This window comes from Salmo trutta, unplaced genomic scaffold, assembly GCF_901001165.1.
Source record: "Salmo trutta unplaced genomic scaffold, fSalTru1.1, whole genome shotgun sequence".
Taxonomy (NCBI): Eukaryota; Metazoa; Chordata; class Actinopteri; order Salmoniformes; family Salmonidae; genus Salmo; species Salmo trutta.
The window spans coordinates 1,088,336-1,100,844 of record NW_021823477.1 but is presented as its reverse complement, the minus strand read 5'-3'; positions in this window follow the sequence as shown (position 1 = coordinate 1,100,844).

The window sequence follows — 12,509 nt, the reverse complement described above, 5'->3', positions numbered from 1 at the left end:
ACTATAACATTATGTTGATCTGAACAGGTTTAGACTGGTCATCTATGATATGTAGGTTATATACAGTACATTCTCTGTCCTGCAACTGGTAGGACTATAACATTATTTGAACTGATCTGAACAGGTTTAGGCTGGTCATCTATGATATGTAGGTTATATACAGTACATTCTCTGTCCTGCTACTGGTAGGACTATAACATTATGTGAACTGAACAGGTTTAGACTGGTCATCTATGATATGTAGGTTATATACAGTACAATCTCTGTCCTGCTACTGGTAGGACTATAACATTATGTTGATCTGAACAGGTTTAGACTGGTCATCTATGATATGTAGGTTATATACAGTACATTCTCTGTCCTGCAACTGGTAGGACTATAACATTATTTGAACTGATCTGAACAGGTTTAGGCTGGTCATCTATGATATGTAGGTTATATACAGTACATTCTCTGTCCTGCTACTGGTAGGACTATAACATTATGTTGATCTGAACAGGTTTAGGCTGGTCATCTATGATATGTAGGTTATATACAGTACATTCTCTGTCCTGCTACTGGTAGGACTATAACATTATGTTGATCTGAACAGGTTTAGACTGGTCATCTATGATATGTAGGTTATATACAGTACATTCTCTGTCCTGCTACTGGTAGGACTATAACATTATGTTGATCTGAACAGGTTTAGACTGGTCATCTATGATATGTAGGTTATATACAGTACATTCTCTGTCCTGCTACTGGTAGGACTATAACATTACGTTGATCTGAACAGGTTTAGACTGGTCATCTATGATATGTAGGTTATATACAGTACATTCTCTGTCCTGCTACTGGTAGGACTATAACATTATGTTGATCTGAACAGGTTTAGACTGGTCATCTATGATATGTAGGTTATATACAGTACATTCTCTGTCCTGCTACTGGTAGGACTATAACATTATGTTGATCTGAACAGGTTTAGACTGGTCATCTATGATATGTAGGTTATATACAGTACATTCTCTGTCCTGCTACTGGTAGGACTATAACATTATGTTGATCTGAACAGGTTTAGGCTGGTCATCTATGATATGTAGGTTATATACAGTACATTCTCTGTCCTGCTACTGGTAGGACTATAACATTATGTTGATCTGAACAGGTTTAGGCTGGTCATCTATGATATGTAGGTTATATACAGTACATTCTCTGTCCTGCTACTGGTAGGACTATAACATTATGTTGATCTGAACAGGTTTAGGCTGGTCATCTATGATATGTAGGTTATATACAGTACATTCTCTGTCCTGCTACTGGTAGGACTATAACATTATGTTGATCTGAACAGGTTTAGACTGGTCATCTATGATATGTAGGTTATATACAGTACATTCTCTGTCCTGCTACTGGTAGGACTATAACATTATGTTGATCTGAACAGGTTTAGACTGGTCATCTATGATATGTAGGTTATATACAGTACATTCTCTGTCCTGCTACTGGTAGGACTATAACATTATGTTGATCTGAACAGGTTTAGACTGGTCATCTATGATATGTAGGTTATATACAGTACATTCTCTGTCCTGCTACTGGTAGGACTATAACATTATGTTGATCTGAACAGGTTTAGACTGGTCATCTATGATATGTAGGTTATATACAGTACATTCTCTGTCCTGCTACTGGTAGGACTATAACATTATGTTGATCTGAACAGGTTTAGGCTGGTCATCTATGATATGTAGGTTATATACAGTACATTCTCTGTCCTGCTACTGGTAGGACTATAACATTATGTTGATCTGAACAGGTTTAGACTGGTCATCTATGAAATGTAGGTTATATACAGTACATTCTCTGTCCTGCTACTGGTAGGACTATAACATTATGTTGATCTGAACAGGTTTAGACTGGTCATCTATGATATGTAGGTTATATACAGTACATTCTCTGTCCTGCTACTGGTAGGACTATAACATTATGTTGATCTGAACAGGTTTAGGCTGGTCATCTATGATATGTAGGTTATATACAGTACATTCTCTGTCCTGCTACTGGTAGGACTATAACATTATGTTGATCTGAACAGGTTTAGACTGGTCATCTATGATATGTAGGTTATATACAGTACATTCTCTGTCCTGCTACTGGTAGGACTATAACATTATGTGAACTGAACAGGTTTAGACTGGTCATCTATGATATGTAGGTTATATACAGTACAATCTCTGTCCTGCTACTGGTAGGACTATAACATTATGTTGATCTGAACAGGTTTAGACTGGTCATCTATGATATGTAGGTTATATACAGTACATTCTCTGTCCTGCAACTGGTAGGACTATAACATTATTTGAACTGATCTGAACAGGTTTAGGCTGGTCATCTATGATATGTAGGTTATATACAGTACATTCTCTGTCCTGCTACTGGTAGGACTATAACATTATGTGAACTGAACAGGTTTAGACTGGTCATCTATGATATGTAGGTTATATACAGTACAATCTCTGTCCTGCTACTGGTAGGACTATAACATTATGTTGATCTGAACAGGTTTAGACTGGTCATCTATGATATGTAGGTTATATACAGTACATTCTCTGTCCTGCAACTGGTAGGACTATAACATTATTTGAACTGATCTGAACAGGTTTAGGCTGGTCATCTATGATATGTAGGTTATATACAGTACATTCTCTGTCCTGCTACTGGTAGGACTATAACATTATGTTGATCTGAACAGGTTTAGGCTGGTCATCTATGATATGTAGGTTATATACAGTACATTCTCTGTCCTGCTACTGGTAGGACTATAACATTATGTTGATCTGAACAGGTTTAGACTGGTCATCTATGATATGTAGGTTATATACAGTACATTCTCTGTCCTGCTACTGGTAGGACTATAACATTATGTTGATCTGAACAGGTTTAGACTGGTCATCTATGATATGTAGGTTATATACAGTACATTCTCTGTCCTGCTACTGGTAGGACTATAACATTACGTTGATCTGAACAGGTTTAGACTGGTCATCTATGATATGTAGGTTATATACAGTACATTCTCTGTCCTGCTACTGGTAGGACTATAACATTATGTTGATCTGAACAGGTTTAGACTGGTCATCTATGATATGTAGGTTATATACAGTACATTCTCTGTCCTGCTACTGGTAGGACTATAACATTATGTTGATCTGAACAGGTTTAGACTGGTCATCTATGATATGTAGGTTATATACAGTACATTCTCTGTCCTGCTACTGGTAGGACTATAACATTATGTTGATCTGAACAGGTTTAGGCTGGTCATCTATGATATGTAGGTTATATACAGTACATTCTCTGTCCTGCTACTGGTAGGACTATAACATTATGTTGATCTGAACAGGTTTAGGCTGGTCATCTATGATATGTAGGTTATATACAGTACATTCTCTGTCCTGCTACTGGTAGGACTATAACATTATGTTGATCTGAACAGGTTTAGGCTGGTCATCTATGATATGTAGGTTATATACAGTACATTCTCTGTCCTGCTACTGGTAGGACTATAACATTATGTTGATCTGAACAGGTTTAGACTGGTCATCTATGATATGTAGGTTATATACAGTACATTCTCTGTCCTGCTACTGGTAGGACTATAACATTATGTTGATCTGAACAGGTTTAGACTGGTCATCTATGATATGTAGGTTATATACAGTACATTCTCTGTCCTGCTACTGGTAGGACTATAACATTATGTTGATCTGAACAGGTTTAGACTGGTCATCTATGATATGTAGGCTATAGCCGAGGTATAGACCTTGATCTGCATATCACTAACAAACTGCTATTATACATTATAACCTAGTCTACTTTACATAATATAACATCTCTCACTTGATGCAAATAAACTTTCTAAATAGATCAAAGATTTCCCCCTCAGATCAATCATGTCCGTTTTAGCCCTTCTGTCTACATTCTCAGATACATTTAGAAAATAACAGATTGAAAGACAATAAATATCCTACTGTTAGTGAATACAAATAAGTGTGAGACATGGCCTTGTGTTGCTGTACTGTCTATAACTACCTTAACAAACAGTGACTTATTATTGTTATTATTATTATTATTATTATTATTATTATCATTATTATTATTATTATTGTTGTTGTACTGTCTATAACTACCTTAACAAACAGCGACTTATTATTATTATTGATAGTTACCATGGAGATGAAATGTCACAACTACATGTTCATGTGATGCATTAAATCACCTGACTGTTTCCATGTCTGTTAGTAAATGTTTTATTTCTCTAAGAGATAATGAATAAATGAGAACAATTGACAATCAAGAACTAGTTGTCACTGTGTTAACCACAACCAACATGCTGGATCTCTGTTTAGTTGTCACTGTGTTAACCACAACCAACATGCTGGATCTCTGTTTAGTTGTCACTGTGTTAACCACAACCAACATGCTGGATCTCTGTTTAGTTGTTACTGTGTTAACCACAACCAACATGCTGGATCTCTGTTTAGTTGTCACTGTGTTAACCACAACCAACATGCTGGATCTCTGTTTAGTTGTCACTGTGTTAACCACAACCAACATGCTGGATCTCTGTTTAGTTGTCACTGTGTTGACCACAACCACCATGCTGGATCTCTGTTTAGTTGTCACTGTGTTAACCACAACCAACATGCTGGATCTCTGTTTACAGGGGTCAGTGCTCTAAAATGAGTCTCTCTGGGGAGAGAGAGGAGGGGGGCCCTGCCTCTAAAATGAGTCTCTCTGGGGAGAGAGAGGAGGGGGGCCCTGCCTCCAAAATGCATCTCTCTGGGGGACATGACACCAAAGCTAAGAGGTGAGATAACAATTTTATGAATAATTCATTAAGTTTATTTCCAAAATAAATAGCTATCTTAAGGTGAATGCAGTTACTGTAAATCTCTCTGGATAAGAGCATCTGCTAAATCAGGGGTTCTCAATCCGGGGTCTGTGGAGGTACTGCAGGGGTTCTCAATCCGGGGTCTGTGGAGGTACTGCAGGGGTTCTGCAGGAAGCGTGGGGAGTGGTGGTGTATCCAGGGAGAAAACTAAACTAATATTCTGAAATGTCATTGTGGTCTTATGTTCCCATCTATTGGAATTATTTAGCAACTGCAGTAGTGCTGAAAAAATGTGTTATTCCTTACTAAAGTAGTAATTACTGAGAATTACTAGTTAATTTTATCACTTACAATCATAAAATAACAACTTATACCATAACAAACAATTACACTGACATAAACCAAAATCACTATATATGTAGTTATTTAGTTAATTACCAAATTGAGCCGGTCGGTCACATTTGAGAGTGAGGGAGATATATAGCATTTTGCATAAAAAAAACATGATTTTTGTCTCTCTGAAATGAAACCATCAAGTGATAGATTTTAAACAAATCCTTGTCTGTGAGAGATGTAATAATTAATACATAATTTCTTTAAACAATAAAAGCTCATTTCTGTAAAGTGATATGTAGCGTTTTGAAACTCTTCTTATGTTTCCCATCTGAGATCAGAGTAGATGAGAGATGTAATGTTTGTCTCTGTTGTGTTGTAGACCAATCAAGCAGAAGAGACCAGCCTCCCCTGTACAAAGCTGTGAGAGTGACCGGTCTATGAGTCCTCCTCAAAACTTTAGAGAGGGAGAATTTTCTACTGAACAAAGGTAAGAAGAACTCATGGGTCATGGTCAGTGAGTTAAACAACACTGTCTCTAGTCATTTCTCCTCTCCCATTTTCACATTTCATTTTGTTGTTTTCATAATCCATAGGCTAATCCTTTAATCCATTTATATAGTCCTAAAACAATATAAACAAACACCACATTCCCTGTGTGTGTGTGTGTGTGTGTGTGTGTGTGTGTGTGTGTGCTCTCCCTGGATGAGGAGATGTAATCTCTATCCTGATTGCCTAGTCACTTTTACCCCTACCCACATGTACATATTACCTCAATTACCTAAACTACCTGGTACCCCTGCACATCGACTCAGTACTGGTACTCCTTATAGTCTCATTATTACCTCAACTACCTGGTACCCCTGCACATCGACTCAGTACTGGTACTCCTTATAGTCTCATTATTACCTCAACTACCTGGTACCCCTGCACATTGACTCAGTACTGGTACTCCTTATAGTCTCATTATTACCTCAACTACCTGGTACCCCTGCACATTGACTCAGTACTGGTACTCCTTATAGTCTCATTATTACCTCAACTACCTGGTACCCCTGCACATTGACTCAGTACTGGTACTCCTTATAGCCTCATTATTACCTCAACTACCTGGTACCCCTGCACATTGACTCAGTACTGGTACTCCTTATAGTCTCATTATTACCTCAACTACCTGGTACCCCTGCACATTGACTCAGTACTGGTACTCCTTATAGTCTCATTATTACCTCAACTACCTGGTACCCCTGCACATTGACTCAGTACTGGTACTCCTTATAGTCTCATTATTACCTCAACTACCTGGTACCCCTGCACATTGACTCAGTACTGGTACTCCTTATAGTCTCATTATTACCTCAACTACCTGGTACCCCTGCACATTGACTCAGTACTGGTACTCCTTATAGTCTCATTATTACCTCAACTACCTGGTACCCCTGCACATCGACTCAGTACTGGTACTCCTTATAGTCTCATTATTACCTCAACTACCTGGTACCCCTGCACATTGACTCAGTACTGGTACTCCTTATAGTCTCATTATTACCTCAACTACCTGGTACCCCTGCACATTGACTCAGTCCTGGTACTCCTTATAGTCTCATTATTACCTCAACTACCTGGTACCCCTGCACATTGACTCAGTACTGGTACTCCTTATAGTCTCATTATTACCTCAACTACCTGGTACCCCTGCACATTGACTCAGTACTGGTACTCCTTATAGTCTCATTATTACCTCAACTACCTTGTACCCCTGCACATTGACTCAGTACTGGTACTCCTTATAGTCTCATTATTACCTCAACTACCTGGTACCCCTGCACATTGACTCAGTACTGGTACTCCTTATAGTCTCATTATTACCTCAACTACCTGGTACCCCTGCACATTGACTCAGTACTGGTACTCCTTATAGTCTCATTATTACCTCAACTACCTGGTACCCCTGCACATTGACTCAGTACTGGTACTCCTTATAGTCTCATTATTACCTCAACTACCTGGTACCCCTGCACATTGACTCAGTACTGGTTCTCCTTATAGTCTCATTATTACCTCAACTACCTGGTACCCCTGCACATCGACTCAGTACTGGTACTCCTTATAGTCTCATTATTACCTCAACTACCTGGTACCCCTGCACATTGACTCAGTACTGGTACTCCTTATAGTCTCATTATTACGTCAACTACCTGGTACCCCTGCACATTGACTCAGTACTGGTACTCCTTATAGTCTCATTATTACCTCAACTACCTGGTACCCCTGCACATTGACTCAGTACTGGTACTCCTTATAGTCTCATTATTACCTCAACTACCTGGTACCCCTGCACATTGACTCAGTACTGGTACTCCTTATAGCCTCATTATTACCTCAACTACCTGGTACCCCTGCACATTGACTCAGTACTGGTACTCCTTATAGTCTCATTATTACCTCAACTACCTGGTACCCCTGCACATTGACTCAGTACTGGTACTCCTTATAGTCTCATTATTACCTCAACTACCTGGTACCCCTGCACATTGACTCAGTACTGGTACTCCTTATAGTCTCATTATTACCTCAACTACCTGGTACCCCTGCACATTGACTCAGTACTGGTACTCCTTATAGTCTCATTATTACCTCAACTACCTGGTACCCCTGCACATTGACTCAGTACTGGTACTCCTTATAGTCTCATTATTACCTCAACTACCTGGTACCCCTGCACATTGACTCAGTACTGGTACTCCTTATAGTCTCATTATTACCTCAACTACCTGGTACCCCTGCACATTGACTCAGTCCTGGTACTCCTTATAGTCTCATTATTACCTCAACTACCTGGTACCCCTGCACATTGACTCAGTACTGGTACTCCTTATAGTCTCATTATTACCTCAACTACCTGGTACCCCTGCACATTGACTCAGTACTGGTACTCCTTATAGTCTCATTATTACCTCAACTACCTGGTACCCCTGCACATTGACTCAGTACTGGTACTCCTTATAGTCTCATTATTACCTCAACTACCTGGTACCCCTGCACATTGACTCAGTACTGGTACTCCTTATAGTCTCATTATTACCTCAACTACCTGGTACCCCTGCACATTGACTCAGTACTGGTACTCCTTATAGTCTCATTATTACCTCAACTACCTGGTACCCCTGCACATTGACTCAGTACTGGTTCTCCTTATAGTCTCATTATTACCTCAACTACCTGGTACCCCTGCACATTGACTCAGTACTGGTACTCCTTATAGTCTCATTATTACCTCAACTACCTGGTACCCCTGGACATTGACTCAGTACTGGTTCTCCTTATAGTCTCATTATTACCTCAACTACCTGGTACCCCTGCACATTGACTCAGTACTGGTACTCCTTATAGTCTCATTATTACCTCAACTACCTGGTACCCCTGCACATTGACTCAGTACTGGTACTCCTTATAGCCTCATTATTACCTCAACTACCTGGTACCCCTGCACATTGACTCAGTACTGGTACTCCTTATAGTCTCATTATTACCTCAACTACCTGGTACCCCTGCACATTGACTCAGTACTGGTTCTCCTTATAGTCTCATTATTACCTCAACTACCTGGTACCCCTGCACATTGACTCAGTACTGGTTCTCCTTATAGTCTCATTATTACCTCAACTACCTGGTACCCCTGCACATTGACTCAGTACTGGTACTCCTTATAGTCTCATTATTACCTCAACTACCTGGTACCCCTGCACATTGACTCAGTACTGGTACTCCTTATAGTCTCATTATTACCTCAACTACCTGGTACCCCTGCACATTGACTCAGTACTGGTACTCCATATAGCCTCATTATTACCTCAACTACCTGGTACCCCTGCACATTGACTCAGTACTGGTACTCCTTATAGTCTCATTATTACCTCAACTACCTGGTACCCCTGCACATTGACTCAGTACTGGTACTCCTTATAGTCTCATTATTACCTCAACTACCGGGTACCCCTGCACATTGACTCAGTACTGGTACTCCTTATAGTCTCATTATTACCTCAACTACCGGGTACCCCTGCACATTGACTCAGTACTGGTACTCCTTATAGTCTCATTATTACCTCAACTACCGGGTACCCCTGCACATTGACTCAGTACTGGTACTCCTTATAGTCTCATTATTACCTCAACTACCTGGTACCCCTGCACATTGACTCAGTACTGGTACTCCTTATAGTCTCATTATTACCTCAACTACCTGGTACCCCTGCACATTGACTCAGTACTGGTACTCCTTATAGTCTCATTATTACCTCAACTACCTGGTACCCCTGCACATTGACTCAGTACTGGTACTCCTTATAGTCTCATTATTACCTCAACTACCTGGTACCCCTGCACATTGACTCAGTACTGGTACTCCTTATAGTCTCATTATTACCTCAACTACCTGGTACCCCTGCACATTGACTCAGTACTGGTACTCCTTATAGTCTCATTATTACCTCAACTACCAGTTACCCCTGCACATTGACTCAGTACTGGTACTCCTTATAGTCTCATTATTACCTCAACTACCTGGTACCCCTGCACATTGACTCAGTACTGGTACTCCTTATAGCCTCATTATTACCTCAACTACCTGGTACCCCTGCACATTGACTCAGTACTGGTACTCCTTATAGTCTCATTATTACCTCAACTACCTGGTACCCCTGCACATTGACTCAGTACTGGTTCTCCTTATAGTCTCATTATTACCTCAACTACCTGGTACACCTGCACATTGACTCAGTACTGGTACTCCTTATAGTCTCATTATTACCTCAACTACCTGGTACCCCTGCACATTGACTCAGTACTGGTACTCCTTATAGTCTCATTATTACCTCAACTACCTGGTACCCCTGCACATTGACTCAGTACTGGTACTCCTTATAGTCTAATTATTACCTCAACTACCTGGTACCCCTGCACATTGACTCAGTACTGGTACTCCTTATAGTCTCATTATTACCTCAACTACCTGGTACCCCTGCACATTGACTCAGTACTGGTTCTCCTTATAGTCTCATTATTACCTCAACTACCTGGTACCCCTGCACATTGACTCAGTACTGGTACTCCTTATAGTCTCATTATTACCTCAACTACCTGGTACCCCTGCACATTGACTCAGTACTGGTACTCCTTATAGTCTCATTATTACCTCAACTACCTGGTACCCCTGCACATTGACTCAGTACTGGTACTCCTTATAGTCTCATTATTACCTCAACTACCTGGTACCCCTGCACATTGACTCAGTACTGGTACTCCTTATAGTCTCATTATTACCTCAACTACCTGGTACCCCTGGACATTGACTCAGTACTGGTACTCCTTATAGTCTCATTATTACCTCAACTACCTGGTACCCCTGCACATTGACTCAGTACTGGTACTCCTTATAGTCTCATTATTACCTCAACTACCTGGTACCCCTGCACATTGACTCAGTACTGGTACTCCTTATAGTCTCATTATTACCTCAACTACCTGGTACCCCTGCACATTGACTCAGTACTGGTACTCCTTATAGTCTCATTATTACCTCAACTACCTGGTACCCCTGTACATTGACTCAGTACTGGTACTCCTTATAGTCTCATTATTACCTCAACTACCTGGTACCCCTGCACATTGACTCAGTACTGGTAATCCTTATAGTCTCATTATTACCTCAACTACCTGGTACCCCTGCACATTGACTCAGTACTGGTACTCCTTATAGCCTCATTATTACCTCAACTACCTGGTACCCCTGCACATTGACTCAGTACTGGTACTCCTTATAGTCTCATTATTACCACAACTACCTGGTACCCCTGCACATTGACTCAGTACTGGTACTCCTTATAGTCTCATTATTACCTCAACTACCTGGTACCCTGCACATTGACTCAGTACTGGTACTCCTTATAGTCTCATTATTACCTCAACTACCTGGTACCCCTGCACATTGACTCAGTACTGGTACTCCTTATAGTCTCATTATTACCTCAACTACCTGGTACCCCTGCACATTGACTCAGTACTGGTACTCCTTATAGTCTCATTATTACCTCAACTTCCTGGTACCCCTGCACATTGACTCAGTACTGGTACTCCTTATAGCCTCATTATTACCTCAACTACCTGGTACCCCTGCACATTGACTCAGTACTGGTACTCCTTATAGTCTCATTATTACCTCAACTACCTGGTACCCCTGCACATTGACTCAGTACTGGTACTCCTTATAGCCTCATTATTACCTCAACTACCTGGTACCCCTGCACATTGACTCAGTACTGGTACTCCTTATAGTCTCATTATTACCTCAACTACCTGGTACCCCTGCACATTGACTCAGTACTGGTACTCCTTATAGTCTCATTATTACCTCAACTACCTGGTACCCCTGCACATTGACTCAGTACTGGTACTCCTTATAGTCTCATTATTACCTCAACTACCTGGTACCCCTGCACATTGACTCAGTACTGGTACTCCTTATAGTCTCATTATTACCTCAACTACCTGGTACCCCTGCACATTGACTCAGTACTGGTACTCCTTATATCCTCATTATTACCTCAACTACCTGGTACCCCTGCACATTGACTCAGTACTGGTACTCTTTATAGCCTCATTATTACCTCAACTACCTGGTACCCCTGCACATTGACTCAGTACTGGTACTCCTTATAGTCTCATTATTACCTCAACTACCTGGTACCCCTGCACATTGACTCAGTACTGGTACTCCTTATAGTCTCATTATTACCTCAACTACCTGGTACACCTGCACATTGACTCAGTACTGGTACTCCTTATAGTCTCATTATTACCTCAACTACCTGGTACCCCTGCATATTGACTCAGTACTGGTACTCCTTATAGTCTCATTATTACCTCAACTACCTGGTACCCCTGCACATTGACTCAGTACTGGTACTCCTTATAGTCTCATTATTACCTCAACTACCTGGTACCCCTGCACATTGACTCAGTACTGGTACTCCTTATAGTCTCATTATTACCTCAACTACCTGGTACCCCAGCACATTGACTCAGTACTGGTACTCCTTATAGTCTCATTATTACCTCAACTACCTGGTACCCCTGCACATTGACTCAGTACTGGTACTCCTTATCGTCTCATTATTACCTCAACTACCTGGTACCCCTGCACATTGACTCAGTACTGGTACTCCTTATAGTCTCATTATTACCTCAACTACCTGGTACCCCTGCACATTGACTCAGTACTGGTACTCCTTATAGT